At 46.6% G+C, this 7,336-nt stretch overlaps 1 long non-coding RNA gene across 3 annotated transcripts in view; it reads right to left on the bottom strand.

The window, feature by feature from the left end:
• The window catches only part of LOC116086175, an 18,898-nt gene extending 12,044 nt beyond the window's left edge, over positions 1-6,854 (bottom strand). For 2 of the 3 annotated variants that reach the window (XR_004116844.1, XR_004116846.1), the window contains exons 1-4: positions 6,716-6,854; positions 6,450-6,573; positions 3,560-3,720; positions 3,073-3,453 (exon numbers count right to left, since the gene is read on the bottom strand). This is a non-coding gene — a long non-coding RNA (uncharacterized LOC116086175). The remainder of the gene's footprint in view (positions 1-3,072; positions 3,454-3,559; positions 3,721-6,449; positions 6,574-6,715) is intronic. The other variant, XR_004116847.1, reaches the window with a different exon arrangement.
• Between the last annotated feature and the right edge of the window lie 482 nt (positions 6,855-7,336).

Here is a 7,336-nt window from a genome sequence, read left to right as displayed (position 1 = left end):
TAGCACCCAGCTGTAACAGCTGCCCTTAGACACTCCAAGGCCTCTCCTACAGCACCCAGCTGTCACAGATGCCCCTAGGCTGGACACTCCAAGGCCTCTCCTACAGCACCCAGCTGTCACAGATGCCCCTAGGCTGGACACTCAAGCCTGGAGAGGCCTGGGCTGTAACACTGCCAACTTCCCTTCATTGGCACACTCTTTTGCTACCTAGGGTATTAGAGTTCTTGTCCAGCCAAATTCTCTTGAGCAAATAAAGTTACCCTTGTTCTCCCTTGGCTGTCTCTCCACTCTATTCTCAGAGAGGACAAATAAGAGCCTGACTGTAGACAAGAGATGGTACCCACCTGGTGACCACTTCAGTAAGGAAAGGAGGCAAAGAGATCCATGAAGACACCCAAATGTTCAGCTTAACAGATTCAAATATAAACTAGAGGCTGGAGAGTTGGCTCAGTGACTAAGAACAGTTGTTCTTACAGAAGACCCAGGTTCGTTTAGTTCTTAGCATGAACACATCCCAGGGAATCCGATGCCATCTTCTGACCTCCACAGTCACCAGGCATGCATGTGACGATGTATGTGTGTATATATATATGCACACACACACACACACACACACACACACACACAGAGAGAGAGAGAGAGAGAGAGAGAGAGAGAGAGGCAGACACAAGCAAACACTCATGCACACAAAGTAATAAAATAAGGAAATCTAATATAGATTAGGTATGATGATTTTAAATAGGAATAGTGTGCATAGGCTCATATATTTGAATCTTTGGTGATTGGAGAGTGGCAATGCTTGAGGAGGATTAGGAGATAGGCTTTGAGGTTTCAAAAGCCCGAACCACCATCTCTCTCTCTCTCTCTCTCTCTCTCTCTCTCTCTCTCTCTCTCTCTCTTTCTCTCTCTTTCTCTCTCTCTTCCCCTGCTTACAGATCAGACTGTAGCTCCCAGCTTCTGCTCCAGTACCTCAGTACCTCAGTACCTCAGTACTTCAATACCTCAGTACCTCAGTACCTCAGTACCTCAGTACCTCAGTACCTCTTTGCATGCTGCCATGCTTCCCACCATAATGATAATAGGCTAAACCTCTGAAACTGTAAGCCAGCCCCAATTAAATGTTTTTTTAAAGATTTATTTATTATTATATGTAAATGCACTGTAGTTATTGTCAGACACACCAGAAGAGGGAGTCAGATCTCATTACAGATGACTGTGAGCCACCATGTGGTTGCTGGGATTTGAACTCATGACCTTCAGAAGAGCAGTCAGTGCTCTTAACCACTGAGCCATCTCTCCAGCCCCCCAATTAACTGTTGTCCTTTATAAGAGTTGCTTTGGTCATGGTGCCTATTCACAGTGACTAAGAACATAAAACAGTGACTAAGACATTAGTCACTGTAATATGTTCAAAAATCTAAAGAATTAAAGAAAATGCTAGAATTATACCTCATGATAGAGTACCAGTGAATGAATAGAAATTATCTAAATATAAGCTTGGGGGTGTCTAGAGAGATAGCTCGGTGGTTAAGAACACTTGTTGTTCTTACAGAGGACTCATATTTGGCTCCCGGCACCCACATGGTGCCCCAAAACCATCTGTAGCTCCAGTTCAGGAGCTCTGATGCCCTCTTCTGGCTCTGAAGTAACCAGGCACACATGTGGTACACAGGCTTGCAGGGCAACTTGGTGTAGAACCCAGGTAACACCGAGACTCTCTCTCAAAGCACAAAAGATAAGGGGAGAGCCGAGAGAACAGGTGCCTGAGAGGGTACATGCCTGGCTGGTACTTGCACAATTCCAAGAGAGACAGAGACACAGAGACAGAGACAGACAGAGACACCGAGAGACACAGAGACAGACAACAGACAGACAGACAATAGACAGAGCAAGAACAGAGTAATACCCTGAAACTTTAAGGTCTAAAAACTGCAATTTCTGTTCACTAGTAGAACTCAAAGCTGTTTGGGAGTAAATCATCTGAGATTACCTAAACTAAGAAGGAAATATAGCTGTCTTGAACTATCAAGACAAAAACACCACAAACTGGGTAACTTAAGCCACAAACATTTTGCAGAAATAATGTTATAAACATGGCCATATTCCTGAAATTGATCCCACCAAAATCCCAATATTCTTCAGAGAAATGGAGAAAAAAAATCTCAAAAACTCATTCGGAAAGATGGGTGTGGTGGTATACCCCCTTCAATCCCAGCACTTGTGTCCCAGAAGCAGGTGGGCCTCTGTGAGTTCCAGGGCAACCTGGTCTATATATCTATCAAGCTCTAGACTATCCAGGGAGGGGTGCACAGTAAGACTCTGTCTTTAAAAACAGTCACGGCTGCTTACAGTTGCTGGGATCATCTTTGCAGGCCACAGCACGATGCTTTTCAGGTATGGCTGGTCTGAGGGCATCTGATGTCAAAAGCTAGGGCCTGGGCTGGCGAGATGGCTCAGCAGTTTAGAACACTGACTGCTCTTCCAAAGGTCCTAAGTTCAAATCCCAGCAACCACATGGTGGCTCACAACCACCCATAATGAAATCTGATGCCCTCTTCTGGTACATCTGAAGTCAGCTACAGTGTACTTACTTATAATAATAAAAATAAATCTTTGGGCCAGAGCGAGCAGGGACTGAATGAGCGGAGTTGACGGGAACCAGTTGGGGTTGATTGGAGTGAGAAGAGGTCTTAAAAAAAAAAATTCAATTCCCAACAACCACATGAAAGCTCACAACCATCTGTACAGCTAGTGTACTCACATACATAAAATACATAAATAAATCTTAAAAAAAAAAAAGCTAGGTCCTTCATGCAGCCAAGATCTGCCCCTCAGTGTACTACTTTGCCCCTAAGACTTGAGTGTCCAGCCCCTCAGAGAGCCCCACATCCGACAGGAAAGATGGCACCCGGTGAGAAACCCCACTCTGGGGACCCTTTCTAGTCACTCATGGAGGTTTGTTGGCTAACATGCCTGTGCTGGTTCGTTTCCATTAAGGCTTATGTGTGCCTCAGTGATACGCAAGGACAGAGCTGCTACGTGTCCCTCAATCAGTCTACCCTGAGTCCTTACGGAGTCATGGGGTTCTCAGATAGGTTTGCCTCAGGAGATTTCCCGTCTCAGAACTCTTCTCTCCTAGAGTAATCACTTTCGTTCTTGTTGAGTTACTTCCCAATCTCTCCTGACAGAGATGTGCAAACATGCCGGCAAGCCCCAGTGATCAGACGTGGATCCTTAATAAGTGAGGAGGCGTTCACCAGACAGGGTGCCCGCCCTTGCTGATCCTCCTGGCTGTGTGAGGAGCCCCGTGGGCGTCTGTTTGACAAGCCTGCCAGGAGCTGCAGATCGACTTCCTGATGAGGAAGAGACACCATCCGCAGTTGCAGGTGCCGGATCGTCAGCTGGCTTTGCGGGATGTCAGCACAGTCCTGGCACTCTGGGGGTTTCTCTGCTCTGTGTAGGAAGAGGAGCTCATTTTTGTGTCTGCTGAACCTCAGGTGTATCTTGTAACCTTCCAGTTTACGCCACCCACCAGTTTGCTCTGGTCCCCAAATTTTACCTCCTCACAAGGTGCCACTCCATCAAGCGATGGGTGTCCCTCAAGTTTCACTGGTCAGGACCCACAATTCCTCTTGGCTCTCAGGCAGCCATTCTCTGTCGATAAACAGTCCAGCCACTCCATTTCAGTGCTCTGCTCAGAAGCCAATCTTCCCCGTACTCCTAAAGACATAGCTTTGTTATTCTAGATTATTCTAGTTTTCTTTCTCCTTTTTAAAGATTTATTTATTCACTTTATGTATATGAGTACACCATTGCTCTCTTCAGACACACCAGAAGAGGGCATCAGATCCCATTACAGATGGTTGTGTATAGAGTTTATTAAGGGCATGGGGAGGGGAGTTGAGAGAGTAGTAGAGACAGAGAAAGGCAGAGAGAGAGAGAGAGGAAGAGGGAGAGAGAAGAGAAGAGAAGAGGAGAGGAGAGGAGAGGAGAGGAGAGGAGAGGAGAGGAGAGGAGAGAAGAGAAGAGAAGAGAAGTAGAGCATGTGGAGGGGGTGGGGAGATGAGGGGACAGAGCAGGAGCAGGAAGGCAAGAGCAAGAGAGAACAGAGGGGTCAAGCAGCTCCGTTTGTAGGGAGTCAGGCTTTCCTGGCAAATGTGGCGTGGAGCTAAGCAGAATGCTAACAGTAATTAAGTAAAGTAGTCAGCCCAAGGATAGCACAGGATAATAATAAGTAACGTAGTGAACAAAGCCCCATGGTCACTGTTTCTGATATTCTCATCTGAGCCTACTTCCTTGTCCAAGCCCAGTAACACATGCTAACCTAAAAGCAACACCAAAAGCTCTAACATGTGGACTCCTGCACACATGTGCAATACACTCATGCAGATATATACACATACATGTTATAAAAATAAAAATAACCCTTAGGGCTGAAGAGATGGCTCCTCGGTTAAGAGGACCCAGGATTGATCCCCAGCGCCCACACAGTAGCTTACAATCACCTGGAAGCCTAGTTCCAGGGTGTCTTAGTCAGCGTTTCTATTCCTGCACAAACATGATGACCAGGAAGCAAGATGGGGAGGAAAGGGTTTATTCAGCTTACACTTCCACACTGCTGTTCATTTACCAAAGGAAGTCAGGACTGGAACTCAAGCAGGTCAGGAAGCAAGAGCTGATGCAGAGGCCATGGAGGGATGTTCCTTACTGGCTTGCTTCCCCTGGCTTGCTCAGCTTGCAATCTCATAGAACCCAAGACTACCAGCCCAGGGATAGCACCACCCACAATGGGTCCTCCCCAATTGATCACTAATCAAGAAAATGCTCCACAGCTGGATCTCATGGAGACATTTCCCCAACTGAAGCTCCAGCCTGTGTCAAGTTGACACAGAGCCAACCAGTACACAGGGCATCCAATACCCTTGCCTCTGCACAAGTGCACAGATGCACATGCACAAAAAACACCCATATACATAAAATAAAATATTTTTTCATTTTAAAATAAATCTTTTTTTTTTTTTACAAAAAGAAGAGAAATACTAAATGGTCTTATTTACCTAAATCTGCAGCAGACATTCAGTACATTGACAGAAATCATACTCATTTCTGGATCCATGGGCAGAGAAAGTTAAATTGACACAAGGGATCCCTGATAGACAAGGGACAGCTGAGAGGATATTCTATCATATTCTATGGGTCAGTTCAGGTAATAGGCACGTAGGTATATACATTTATCAAACCCATCAAACATTAAAATTGATGCATTTTATTATATGTAATAGAGCTAATTAAAATATATATATTTAAATTTTTTAGCACATCAGAAGCCTGTCATTTACATGAACAGGGACTGCATGGGAAGGCCAGAGACCAGAGGCAGGAATCAAAGCTCTATCCTGGGCCGGGAGATAGAGCGATGGGTAACATGCTTGTGAGGTGGGCCTGCCAGTCTGAGTTCATATCCTAAAATTTCATGTAAAAGCCTGGAGGAGTATATGAGGATCTGAACCCCAGTACCACTGCTGGAAGTAAGAGGCAGATAGGGGAATCTCTAAAACGGGGGTTCTCAATCTTCCTAACACTTTAAAACACTTTGTAGTAGCCCCCAACCAGAAAATTATCTCATTGCTACTTTGTAACTAAAATCTTGCCACTGGTATGAATCACGCTGTAATGTAAATATCTTATATGCAGGATATTGGATGTGAGATCACTTAAGACCCACAGGTTGAAAACCCATGTTCTAGAAGGTGATGGCAGCGAGGGTAGAGACAGCTTGTCTTGAATTAGGTGGAGGGTGAAGACAGATATGTGAAAGTTGTGTCTGGTCTCGTCTATGTGCCATAGTGCCACACACACCACAATGTAAACAAGCTGAAAGCCCAGACTGCCACCTGGATTTTGACTTGGGATCTGAAGTAAATAGAAAAAGATAGATAGATAGATAGATAGATAGATAGATAGATAGATAGATAGGTAGACGTGAAGGAAACTCAAGTGGGCACGTGGGCAGAGGACGTAGTAGATAGAGAGACAGAGGAAACAAGACCAGTAAAAGTAAGGGCAGGTTTGATGACTGGCTGATATACTCAGAAAGCTAGAAGTTAGCTCTCTGGTGAGCAGAGAGAGGTAATTACTGACTACAGCAAAGACCTGAGTGTCACGCTGATGTGGGCTGGAAAGGAACAGAAAATAAAAACATCCTCAAAGGGAAGATCGATGAAATTTAACCAACATTGGCTATGATAGGGAGTGCCTCAGACAACCTTGGCTGGCTGGAATACGTGTGTGTGTGTGTGTGTGTGTGTGTGTGTGTGTGTGTGTGTGTGTGTGTGTGTGTGTTTAGAGTGGTGTGCTCAGAGACATGCAGCCTGGGAGCTGCTGAGCTCAGAATGCCCACAGGACATCAAGTGAAGTCGACAAGTGTAAAGAACGGATGGAACACCCACCTGGAGTCAGAACTCACTAGAAGCAACCCTTGCTCTGTGGTGAGCGCCCACGCTTGTCCTGAGCCAGTTTCCCTTCTGCATCCACCAATTGCGCTGTGCCTACACGTCCAGGACAGGTGGATCCCTACAGCAAAGTGGTTAGCTTTGGCTTCAAGTATCTCAATGCTCTAATTCGATAAATGGGAAGCTGAGCTGGGGGTACGTCTGAATTCTGGGATCAAAACGATCGGGATTGAAATACCAGCTGTGTAACCTAGGTTAGTCACCTCTTCAATCTTTGTCCTCTGGGGTGAAAGAAGATGAAGATGAAACAGCCCAAAGAGGCTGCGACGTGGGCATGACAGGCAGGAGCGGGTGCACCATTTGCTGGTGACCCACGCCTTCCCCCCCACCCCCCCGTTTCCCCGCGCCCTCTGGGCAGAGTCTTTTTCCAAGCGAGCAACCTTCAGGACTCCTGACGCAACAAGCGGACTCTAGGAGGAGGCTGGTAGGAATCCCTAATTCGGCGGGTGTGACGTCAAGATGCACATGTGACTTCCCAGACACGCGTACGCACTCAGGCAGGAACCAGGGCAGCGTCTGCCTGCCGCCTTCTTCAGATAAGCAAACAACAGCGTTCCTGGGGAAGACACTAGAGTTTCCCCACAGGTCCATCCTGGGAGCCCTGAGGCCACTCAAGTCCCTCCAGCATTTCCAAGGGAACACGGCCTTGGGGACTTCTGCAGGGAGGCCTGAGCGGAGAATGTTGCGGACTTCCCGGGAAGGAGACCTGCACCCTCCCTGCATTGCGAGCACGCAGCTAGCACAAGACTGCCAATCAGAGCGCTAGCAAGTGGGAGCAGCGGATGGTTGTCATGGGAACAGGACCAGACAGTCTCTTTGGGTTT

The sequence above is a fragment of the Mastomys coucha genome, unplaced genomic scaffold, assembly GCF_008632895.1.
Source record: "Mastomys coucha isolate ucsf_1 unplaced genomic scaffold, UCSF_Mcou_1 pScaffold12, whole genome shotgun sequence".
Taxonomy (NCBI): Eukaryota; Metazoa; Chordata; class Mammalia; order Rodentia; family Muridae; genus Mastomys; species Mastomys coucha.
Note: the sequence above shows the minus strand (reverse complement) of the source record. Positions and strands in the feature narration are given on the sequence as shown.